The 12,210-nt window shown below is 39.5% G+C and overlaps 1 protein-coding gene across 2 annotated transcripts in view; it reads right to left on the bottom strand.

The window, feature by feature from the left end:
- Window positions 1–10,303, bottom strand: part of LOC109969769 (tenascin-like) — a 43,599-nt gene extending 33,296 nt beyond the window's left edge. For both annotated transcript variants that reach the window (XM_020616908.1, XM_020616906.1), the window contains exon 1: window positions 10,223–10,303. The gene's annotated coding sequence lies outside the window, so the exon portion shown is untranslated. The remainder of the gene's footprint in view (window positions 1–10,222) is intronic.
- Between the last annotated feature and the right edge of the window lie 1,907 nt (window positions 10,304–12,210).

Raw genomic sequence — 12,210 nt, forward strand, 5'->3', positions numbered from 1 at the left:
ACCTCACCAAGCGTAATGACATATCCAACTCCACCATGTGAATTACTTAGTGCGATGTTTGAAGTTCACTGGGGAAAATACTATTACCCTATTTTTGTGTATTGTGTTTTAATGCTTTGTTGCCTTTATGTAACTTTTTATTTTAAGACTAAGTTGTTCTAAATCTTGACTTGACTTGACATCCGAGCACTCTAAATGAACCAGTCGGTGGTACATTCCCTGGCAGAACTAAATCAGAATCAGATTTACTGGCCAAGTTTATTAACACACAAAGAATTTGACTCGGGTATAGAGGCGCTCAATGTGCTTCGTGAGTCAGTAGGGAATAAATAAATAACGTTACAGAACAGTATAGTTATAGTAATTACCCAGTTGGTAATAAATGAATAAAAGTGGATACGTGTCAGAGAAGACATTCTCTGATTCCTAATGGAAATTTTTGCTTGTGCATACACAGTTACATTTTCATATATATCTAACAGATGAGAACAGGAAGCACATTTAACTTTTGTGTCCAGCCATCTTGGACTAAAATGAAAGCAAGCTGCTGAAAGGGAATAGGCTTTGTGGAATTAACTGTAGTCGATTCCAAACCTGAATTTAAAGCCGCAGTACAACTTGAAGTTCAGCTGGATAAACAGGCAACATGCCACCATACGGACACACAGCGTCCACACAGTTTAATCTTAATATGCTCAGTGAGGATAAGGCTTAAATCTTTAAATCTCTAAAAAGTACATCTTGGTTTTTTGTTTGCGGTGAAAGACAACTTTAACTGTGTGCACTAATTCAAGTAACTGCTACATCACTGGTATTTGTATAGTTCTGTATTAGACCAGTCCATTTACATTTATTTTGTGAGGTTCTCTCTAGACAAAGATGCTGCAATAACATAAAACCTCGGCACCAGAAAGTGCATGAACAACAGGCTACTCTATACATTTACACTGCTAAAAAAACAAACACTGTGTACAGAAAAGCAAGAAAACAAATGAGTCCCATATAGATACAAGACTAAGACTCTACAGACACGTTAGTGGCTCTGTGATTAGCCGAATGCTAACATGCTCACAGTGACAATGATGACTGATGATCATGCTAGATGAAAAGCTAAGGTGCCACAAAGTGATTCCAATTAATCCTCATGGGGGAACATGAATGTCTTTACAAAATTTCATGACAATACTCCTAGTAGTTGTGGAGACATGTCACTTAAAAGCACAATTGTCAAACTGCTGGCAGCACTAGAGGAAAAGTCAGAGGAGCACCAAAGTCGTCCTCTGGGGCCCGTGAATGTCTGTGCCAAAATCATTCCATAAACTGTAAAATGACTGTACAAGAGCCATGCTAATGTAAATATGCTGACATACTCATAATGACAAAGCTCACGTGCACGGATGAGCAGGTTTTACTGTGTTAACCATCTTCATTTAGTGTCTTATGGTGCTAACATTTGCTAATTAGCACAAAACACACAGAGTACAGCATCACTAGTTTTACAGGTATTTTGTCCAACACTTTGGTTTATGACCAGTTAAAATTTGGACCTGACCATAAATTTCCAATAAAGACCTGACATTAATATTTTACTAATACAAACTGTCAGCCTGCTGAAGCAATAGGGGAAAGGTCAGCATAGCATTCATTCAGTGGATGTTGAGATATTTCAGTCTGGAACAAAGTAATGGACCACAAAATGCATAAATCTGGCATCTGTTAAAGACTTTTAGCACCTAAAACGTAAACTCAGTGGTATCCATAATAAACAGAGGCTTTAAAAAGAGCGATAAAACGGCTCTAATAGTCAAACACATTCAAGTGTAAATCTGCCAAGCAGATGGCTCTGTGAGGAAACTCAGACCAGACATAACCACTGACTGGTACAACAACACAGGTGCTCTTGTGTTAAAGTAGGCATTACAGATACCGATGTTCTACAGCTCCAAAAAAAGGACTAATTCCTTATTCTGAGCTTCAATTCAACATGTGCCCATACAAAAAAAAAAGATTAAAATACAATTTCTTATTATTAGAATGTAATTGGATGCTGTAAACTATTATTTTTGCATTTTTTAAAAGCAAAAATAAATAATTTCTCAGACTGGGCTTCTGTTCATCTGATGTGACAACACATTACTTATCTTTGGACCAAGCAAGCAACATGAAGACATCACCCAGGACTTTGGGAAGTGGGACGGGAATCTTAAACTATTTGATGAATAAACTAACAGAATAATTATGAACTTAATCTATAATAAAAATAATTGGTTGCATATTCTTCGGAAGGCACCGTCATTCAAGTTGTTGCCAATTTCCAGACTAATTTCTAAATAAATCAATCATACCATAATAACGAGGTCATAGTCAAAGAGCCTGTTGTACCAGATCTGTTTCACAAAGTTTTTCCAGCGGAGGTCACCAGTTGTATAATCAACAAGCTGTCAGCAACTCATAAACAGAGTAGAACAGAGGAGATTCTTCCTAGATACCATCATTAATGTCATTAATTTTAATGATCAGCTACAGCTCTTGCAAAGACATGACACAAACTCTATCTGTCAACAGTTCTTTTATGATTACAACAGCTCATATGCTAGAAAATATTTAAAAAATACTTAAAAGATTGGAGGCTTATGTAAAGTGAAATAATGAAAGCAAGCTATAGGGTTTAACTACAGAATAAATACTCTCAAATGACAAAATATTGGCAGCGAGAGGTGAGCAGTGCTCGAGATGTGTTTCCAGAAAGCTCAATATACTGTTTAACATCTAATCATGTTGAAAATATCAACACTGGCCAGGTGACAATTCGCTGACCGTGGTAGATGAAGAGCAATGCATTGTTATATGTGGAAATATTTGCTCATCATCAGCCTAACGCTGTCCAGCTACAGGCTGTGTGCAGACACTGAGCAGACCAGAGCTGTCACGGCTCACACAAACATGAACTAATATGGATGTGAAGGCAAAATAAATCCCTCGCAGGTTGCTGCTGAAACTTCCCAGCACATCTCCGGATTGCAGTTACCACTGAGAGCAGCTTCGACCTTTCAACCCTTTTTGTTGTCTCAGTGTGGCAGCTCTAATGAGCTTGTGCTTGTTACTGATTAGAGGATCTGCACATCAGGCATTAGTCTATGGATTATGGTGAAACTGGTGAATAATCTGTCCTGTTTGTTGGCAGCAGTGTTTGGCTGTGTTCATAGCTTAACCAACCACAGGGCCTGATATGCTTAATAAGCTGAGTGGCCAGTCAATCACTTAATATTGTTGTGATGAGAGTAATTACAAGGCTGGTTTAACGTCCATAAAACATGCAGATATAATCTTTATTTGGGCTGCAGGCACAGGAGTTAGCTGCGACTAATGAGACCTGACTCACTTGTACTTTGCCAGCAGGTACAAACCTCTATAAAGTTAACACACGATTTGCGGAGGATGTAAATTTGTTATTATTGTGAAAGAAGAACTTTATCATTGAAACCAGACTAAAGGTCAGTCACACCAGCGGCTTTGTCAAGCTACGCTTTGAGCTAAACACCAACATGCTCACAATGGCAATGCTACACTGAGCTACCGTCGTGGCCTAAGGGATGGCATGTTTTGTAGGTATCCGTCCATCCATCTATCGATCCACCATCTACACCATTCATCCCGTAGAAGGTTGTGGAGGCTGGAGCCAGACAACACTGGATGACAGTCAGGGTACACCCTGAACAGGTCGCTAACAAAGAGACAGACAACCATTCTTGCACACATTCCCACCAACAGGCAATTTAGAGTGACCTATTAGCCTGCTTTTATTCGCTCTTGTGGGTTATATTTTAAAGGTTATAAACCGTCCCATATTTCTCTACCAGTCTACACACCAACCAACCAACCAACATTATAATACTTCAATGCATATTAGCTAAGGAATGTTACACAGTTTTTCAGATAAGCGACTAGTCATTATGCCCCGACCTCTCGGCTGCAAAAGAAATGAACATCTGCTGCTGCGACTGAGGGAAATCCCATTTAGCCTACAGCACTTCACAACAATCTCAGGACTTCATTTTCTGCTTTTTGATCAGGTAATTTGCCAAGTTAATGGTCATATTGGGTTGGGAGAGAAATTATGATTGTCAATTAAAATGCACAAAGACTGTGCTAGAAGTGTCTATTTTCACTGTGACATGCCTCAGTGATCTCATTGTGGTAAAGGTATTCACAGGTTATTAATGTCTATGCAAAGTCAAGCTGTGAAGCCTCGTCACAGGCGAGCACCTCTGCCAGATTCTTTTATTTCAACAGTTTACAGAAGCCTGAAAATATCTAGTGTAGTATATCACAATGAAAAGCAGGGATGTGAAAAATTTGTCTTGTCAATAAAGGTTTTACTTCTTTATATTTATTTTGCAACTGTTTGTGAGATCCAGACCCCTTGGTCCACTGCTTTAAAACACAATATACATACACACAGGTATAACTGCTAAAACTGAAGTGTAGTCCACCAGGAAATACCCAAAGTGACTTAATATTAATGATGATAGAGCCACTGATAGCTCAACACTGTGTCCTAGAAATTGGACGTTAGCATCTGTAACACTGATTTTAAACAGCAAATGCATAGTGAAAGTAATGTAATATACATAAATAAAAAACACCTTCTGCCAAGTTGCAAAAAGTTCATATACGAGCTGTATCAGCTAAATCTTTAGTGACAACACATGTCCATCTTACAAACTCTGGTAATAGTAAATAAAGCACGAATAAAGTTTCTTATTGTTGTGTTTATGCCATCCCTCTACAGTACCCTCTACCAAGACCTTCGACTGCTGGCATGCATGTAGAACAAAAACATAGCATTTGTTTTACTTCACACGTTGCCCACAAAGATCCAGGTACCAACCACCTAAATACACATGGCCTGTCCTGGTCAGCATCTTAGTCACAATCTAAAAACAAAAAAAATCAAATAAGCTGTGTCAAGATCATTGTGTGTCCATGTTTTAAAAAATACTATCAGAAGAACTAGTATATGAATATTTAAACTCCCAAACATCGATATGATTATCAGCTTCAAAACTGCAGTATCGGTCAGGATATAAACTGACGTACACAGTGTTTCATGTCTTGTAAACAAGAACAGCTAAAATGACAGGGTGGACCTCGTTTAGCAGAAACCCTTCTCAGCTATAAAACTGTACTGATGCACCAGTGAGTCTACAGTTTAACTCTGTGGCTCAGAACATGTTATTCTGTGCACAACCTTTCCATCCAAAGTTAAGTTACACAGCTGAAAACGACCTCGGTACGTCCTAACACAGCCACGCTCTGCTGAGCCATGCTTCCAGCATGGCCTCCCTGACTTCCAGGCCTATTGTACCGAACCCCCACCAGCTGACTTTTCCCCGCTGTGGGAGATGGCTGGTCTTCACAGATGCTACACAGGCTGGCGTCACTTAGCAGCTACTCAGCGCTTTTAAGCACACAGCTGCAGGAACTCTGTAGTCCTCACTTAGACAGCGAAATATGGAAAATGTGTGTTAGCTTGAAGTGACTGTTCTCACTCCTGTGACATCCTTCACTGTGAGGAAGCTGTACAGGAAACACACATATGGAAACAGTCAACTATAATCCCAGCAGAAAGCCAGTGGGGTGAACACCTTCCCCTTTTCCAAGGCTAATTTCCAAAATTTAAATAACATTAGCGGGGAAATAAAGATTGTTACTATGGCACCCACCAAAACTTGTTCTAGCACAATGCTATTAGTTAAACCTTATTTTCCTTTCCATGCTTTGGTCAAACACTAAATAAGACCAACTGCAGCACACAGACACACACTGACAAAGGTCAGTTATATCTACTATAGCAGGCTGTGGCTAACAGCTGACCATCAACACTGGCTCTGCTGCATAAAGGGCATACAAAGTGTACAACCAGCCTGAAATAAACACATCACTTACAGTACATTTCCAACCGTCAGGCCAAACTGAGGCGCCAGAGAAAGCCACTTTTCTCTGCAGTTCAAATGAAGGACAAAAATATCTGCAACTGATCATTAGCCAACTTTTCAGGATTACTTTTATGTCTGATAGGAAAAGGCTAGAGATACATAAATGAGATAATTGGCCCGAGGGGAAAAATTATCATTTGGCTCATCAGTGGAAACTACACCTGTGTACAATGTGGCAAACATTACATGGAGATGAGATTTAGTAGTGGCTGTTCATCTGCAGGAAAGCCACCGACTAAATACATCATCAGCACCACCGTCACCACCTCCCTCACCGAACACACTAACAATTCTTCCTATGAGCTTCTGTAAAAACATCTGAAACTGTTTCTCAATGAACAGGACCCAGTAAAAAGTAATGGAAGTTTTGATGTCACTGTTATGGCCATTTCACTGGGTGTGTGATAGTGCTACTTCCTAAATCTAAAAAGCCCCAGCTTTTTCATTTAGGGCTGTGCTCTATCGTATTGTCCACGATACAGCTGTGTCATTCCTCCTCATGATAAGATTTTGTCTTCTTATGATACTGATGATATGCATGATGAAGGCAGTACACGTGTTGTAAGGCAATGTCTTGCATGTGCTCAGCGGAGGGCACAGCTCACCTGGCGGCAGAATAAATTCTGAAAAAGAAGTCACTTGGCAACAGTTTGGTGACAATAGACCAGATTTGTTCCAGCCTCAGGTAAAAACATCGGGCTGAATGTGAGGGAAGCCAGAGGCTGTATGAGGAGGACACAGCAGATGTTAGACGGACAACAAACAAGAAAACTCCTGTTCATTTGGACTGATTCTCAGCCAGTGTGTTTGCCATTAATAGAAGAAACTAGAACCCTGGGAAGAAACTGATGAAAGATCCAAAGACACGATGCCAGTCCAAACTGTTTATAAGGACGAATTTGTGAATGAACTTTTTTAGCCTAATTAATTGGTGTAGTTTACTATTTGATGATGGTCAGTCTGAAGTTTTACTTTTTTGGTTGGCTGTTGGTTTGCACAATTTGTTGTATAGTACTATTTCCACATCATAATTTATATTATTACTGTAAAAATACAGTTAAATATTGTGATATACTTTTTAGTCTATATTGCCCAGCCCTATAAAAAAATCTAGGTGTTAGCCGAGCGAAATAACATCTGATAAACTGAGGATCTGGAGCGTTAGCTTTATGATTAAGAAGCACTTTTTAAGGTAGGTCATCAAAATACTCAAACTGTGTCTCATTCAAATCAGAAGCTTAAGAAAACTGACATCTGCTGCCCACTTTTCAAGGATGCAGGCAATCTCAAAACATCCTGCAACATCTATGAAGAGGAGGAAAAGAAAAACATAAAGCCCACAGACAAAATCTACCAGAGTAATTATTCACTGGATTTACAAAAATGTTATTTTACCAATATTCAACAACAAAGTGCATACTCTAAATGTATCCACTGGGAAACAGAGGTCAAAGAGCATCCAGTCACTGCTACCGTACTGCTGCTGCAGCAGAGGCAAGAGAGGCTGAATGAGTCAAACCCACAACAGGAGGAAACATCAGCACAGCAGATGTGTGAAAAGCCTTGAACATTTTTTTCTTATGATTCTATTTGTATAAAGTGTAGTAAGAAACATGCACACAAGCTACAACCAAATATTTACCACTTGATGTCATTTACAAGAGGGCTGCAGACACATTTACAAAAGGGTGCCAATCAGCAGGAGGTATCCCTCTGAAGACCTCAAGCATCTGTCCAGAACCACTGGTGCAGCAAAGACAAAAGAGGCTGCAGTCTGTGGTATTTTCATCATCCTTCAAAACATATTTATTCCCATCTTCTTAAACAATATTCCTATCCTTCTATGTAATTCTAAACCGGGACACTAGTCAAAAGACACTTCAATGTTATCATTTCAACCAGCTTTAAGATGTCACTTTGTTGAGATGTTTCTGCAGCTGAGATCTTCAGGAACTTGATACCAAACAGAGACACCTCTATCATTTCCAGGAGGCTGTCATTACCAATAGTTTGAAATATGAGTTAAGATGAAGATGCTTCTGGTTTCAATGAGGTCAGCTCAAAGAGTGACGCCCGAGTTTCTCAAGAAGCAGCTACTCTGTGCTCTAAACACGCAGCTGGGAAGCAAAGAAGCGATGTCATGCTTGTCAGGTGGACAAGTTAGCTCAAGTCAAACTACTGGATAAACATGTCTGTGGTAAGTTAAACATCACTGTGCCAAGTATCCACTAACAGGATTAAAAACTGTGGAATGTAATCAAAACACAGGAACAGCTCATATCCCTCTGCTGTCGTCTAGAAAGGTAAGAAAGGACAAGTTCCCATTTTTACTCTGCCTTAAAACAAAACTCATCTATACGTGTATCTATATGTTTCCATCCACCTGTTTTGATGCACATTTTTAATTTGCACATAAAAGTAAAAATGCTGAAAAATATATCAAATTATAGCAAAATAATTTTAGACTTGGTGGAAACTTAAATGTTAGTGCATCACAAAGGAAAATATGACAACGTGCACTGAAAACAAATTCATGATGTGTGTAAAGCATGTGACTTAAACAGCCAATGAAATCTGAGCACAGGAACAGCGATGACCAGTACCGGCTATAGACAAAAACCTGCTCCCTGAATGATTTCCAGAGCCACTGGTCCACACGAAGACAGAAACCTGCTCTCTGGATGATTTCCAGAGCCACTGGTCCACACGAAAAATGTCTCTAGGTGAATCCCAATACCCTTATTTTATCATTCCTCAGCCCTTGATGTCCTTCCGGTCCACCATGGTAAAGGACACCCCAGAGCTCTTACTATTGCCCTGAGGAGTTTGGAGTCTGTGTGGAGGAGCTAAGGATAAGGAACCAAGGATACAAGAGTGTATCCTTCATGGAAGTTGGTTAAAGATTGACACACCTCTTTGTCAGAGGTCAGTTTGTGACTGGACGCTTCACATGAAGGCTCAAGAAGAGGACGTCCCATGTCAGTTAAAACATGTTTCCTTGGCTCCTCCCTCCATAAAGTGTCACCTCATATCTTACATTGGACTAAGATGCAAGGAAAAGACGCAAATGAGGGAAACATGGATGCAGTTAGCAGAAGTGGGATTCACCTTCTGATTGTCAACACAGGGTGAAGCCGATGTACGTCAGCACTGACAGTCTGAATCATACCCACTCTTCTTCTTCTTTGTCTTTTAATGGCGGTGGACAAACCAGCCCCACTCTGATTATTTAATTATTTAAATAATGCCTTGTTGCATCTCTAATTATCTAACCACAGTATTGGCAAGTTCGTCTACAACTGCAACCACATTCTGTCCCAGGCTAAGAGACAGGTATACTATTCTAGTGTTTAAAGTGTTTAAACTCTACAAATTGTTATTCTGTCCAAGTGTCACCATGACAAACTGGCATCTGCTTGTATGTCTGGTTCCAGTCCCCAGATGATACTGGGATTTGACCCCTGCAGTTTGTGTTTAGTGTCTGTACTTTCCAAACTAATCATACATCTCCTGACGAATGTGACTCCTGTCTCTAAAACCATGGTGAGGAAAACACAAACATCTTAAACACTGAGTGAAAGCTCAGTGGGTGTCAACGGACTAAAACAGATGCGCTGACAAACCAGCCAGCTGATGTTTTCAGTAACTTCTAAACAACACACAAAGTTAGAATGCAGCTGTGTGCTCCTGTTCCCAGCTGTCGTATAATGTTAATAGCTAGAAAACATCAAACACAAAATTCCCGTTTTGTTTCCTTAATCCTATTCCCTAAACACAAAGGATGCTTTTAAAATCATTATACTGGATGTTGACAAATAGATAGCGGCAGTTTTATGACACGGTTTCCAAATGTGGTCAGTCCAAAATATGCTAACTTACTTAATAAAACAATATATGTATAGGAAAAAACAAATGTTATTTACAAACCACAGTGAAGGGAACGCTCTAAAATACATTTGTAGTTTCACTGTTGTCGTCTGAGTCAGTATCACAGTCCAACCATGGGCATCAAATTCACAGCATACACTGCAGACGGGTTTTTAAAAACAGGGATATCTACACACTTAGTTTTTTGTTTTTTTAATTCAGTCCCATTTCGATGATTCTGCTGTGTAAGACCAGGAATGGGGAAAAATAAGAAATGTGCCCAATTTATCCAAAACAGAGTAAAACAAGTCTACAAGTCATGTTGTAGTACATACAGCCCACAATGCTTTACTCACTTCGGCCTAGATTCAACTGGAGCGGATGAAGTAAAGTCCTCAAGAAGGACTTACCATCAGTGAGGAGACCACAAAAGGTAAAAACAAACAGTCCAAGTCCTTCAAATATGACCCAGCATCACAGCAGGAGACACTATTCATGAAACTCAGTGTTGTCTTATGTTTTTAAAAGTAATATATATAGAATTTATCATGAGCAGAAAAAACTGTTTGCTAGTTGTCTCAGTGACCAACAGTAGCTGATATGTGCCTGGGTCGTCTGCCTCCCCACAGGAAGTCTGAAAACAAAGGAGCCAAAATCAATACTGGTAATTAGCCATCAAGTGAACAAAAGAGGTCAGTGCCTCCAGACAGAGAGAGATCAGAGCTGGCACAACGTCCTGCGCTGGGATCAAGGTTTTACAACCAAACATCCCCAATTTTATTGGATGGACTGTAAAATCTAATGTCTTCCAAGGGACCTTTAAAGGTGGATGTTTGTAATGATTTTTTGTCAAATACACACAAGAGGATAAGTCCCAATCTGCTTGGTAATGAGAAAATCCACGTCATTACATAAAAGAGCAATTACAACATGACAAATACCTCGTAGGGATCTTGTTAAAACCTTCTCGTTATAGCAACAAATAGACCAAATGTGTTGCACCATGCGCTGCTGCAGTGCACAATATAACATCACTAATGTGGGGAAAAACATTCAAAGGGAATTTAAAACATCTGAAAATAAATATCTATATTATACTTTGTCCAATCAAGTGAAACACACAGGCATCATTCTGCCATTTGCTGTGACATTTTCTAATTAAATTTAGGCTATAAATGTTGATTTAAGTGTGACTGAACTTCTAAAACTGCAGGTTAAAGAGACTAAAGATTTAAAGATTGAGTTTAATTAAAAACAAAAATGATTTACGGCCAAAAGGTCAAAGACAGCCATGCCTCAAGAAATATGTTTCACTTGACCTTTAAATATTAAAACACATAACTCCTGTGTTGACGAAGAGGAGGCATTAAAACAGACGTGGAAAGGTCAGAGCTAAAGCTGATGCAGAAACTTTGATCTGTCTCTTTGGCTCCTGGGGAAACTGATCATTTGGTGATTTATGTCGTTCCTGACAAACAAAAAGCTTTGGGAAACCCTCTGCTTGTTTGCCATTGTGAACACCTTTGTAATTTACAAGCCCACAATAAGAATTTCCCTCATAAATATTGGATATTATTCCACCTGTGAGCTTGTCTGGAACACGTGGCACATTTCCAACCTCACTTCCACACATTAGTCAAGAGGGTCACAGTACAACACCCAACAGCTCAGTCAGCTGTCGGACTTTAGTCACTTTAACCGTCCATCATCTGTAGCACTTATCCTGGCTGGAGTCAACCCCAAGGCTGAAGTTTAGTCACATTTTAACAACCAAAATTACTACCCTGTAAATACGAGGAGGGCACTAAAACCATCACCAAGAAATGAATCTGTCATAGTTTTGTTAATGAATTAATCATCATTAACTGCAAGGACAAGGTACAGCCTGCTGGTTCCAGATTCTCAGATGTCAGGATTTGTGGATTTCTCTGTTTATCACTATTGTAAACTGGCACATCCAGTAAACACAAATAACTACTGATACACAATCACGGAAAAGTTACTCACATCCATTACTTAAGTACAAGTAGCAATAACACAATGTAAAAGTAAAAGTCTAGTATTCAAAGTTTTATTTGAGTAAAATTATAGAAGTATTACCAGAGAAATGTACTAAAGTATCCAAAAAAGGTAATTATTTATGCAGATTTGTGTCAGGTTTGCCCGGCTGCACCTTCCTCTCTTCCTTTTCCTCACCCTGATTACACTATCTAACACACCTGCCCACTTCCCTTGATTATCACCAGCTGCACCTTATCACTCTCCTCCCTACTTATACCCTGCTCACTGATCACTCCCCTGCCAGTTCAATCTCTGTCTCTAGGCCCCTATGATCGTTATTTAG

This window comes from Monopterus albus, unplaced genomic scaffold (genome assembly GCF_001952655.1).
Source record: "Monopterus albus unplaced genomic scaffold, M_albus_1.0 scaffold181.1, whole genome shotgun sequence".
Lineage (NCBI taxonomy): Eukaryota > Metazoa > Chordata > Actinopteri > Synbranchiformes > Synbranchidae > Monopterus > Monopterus albus.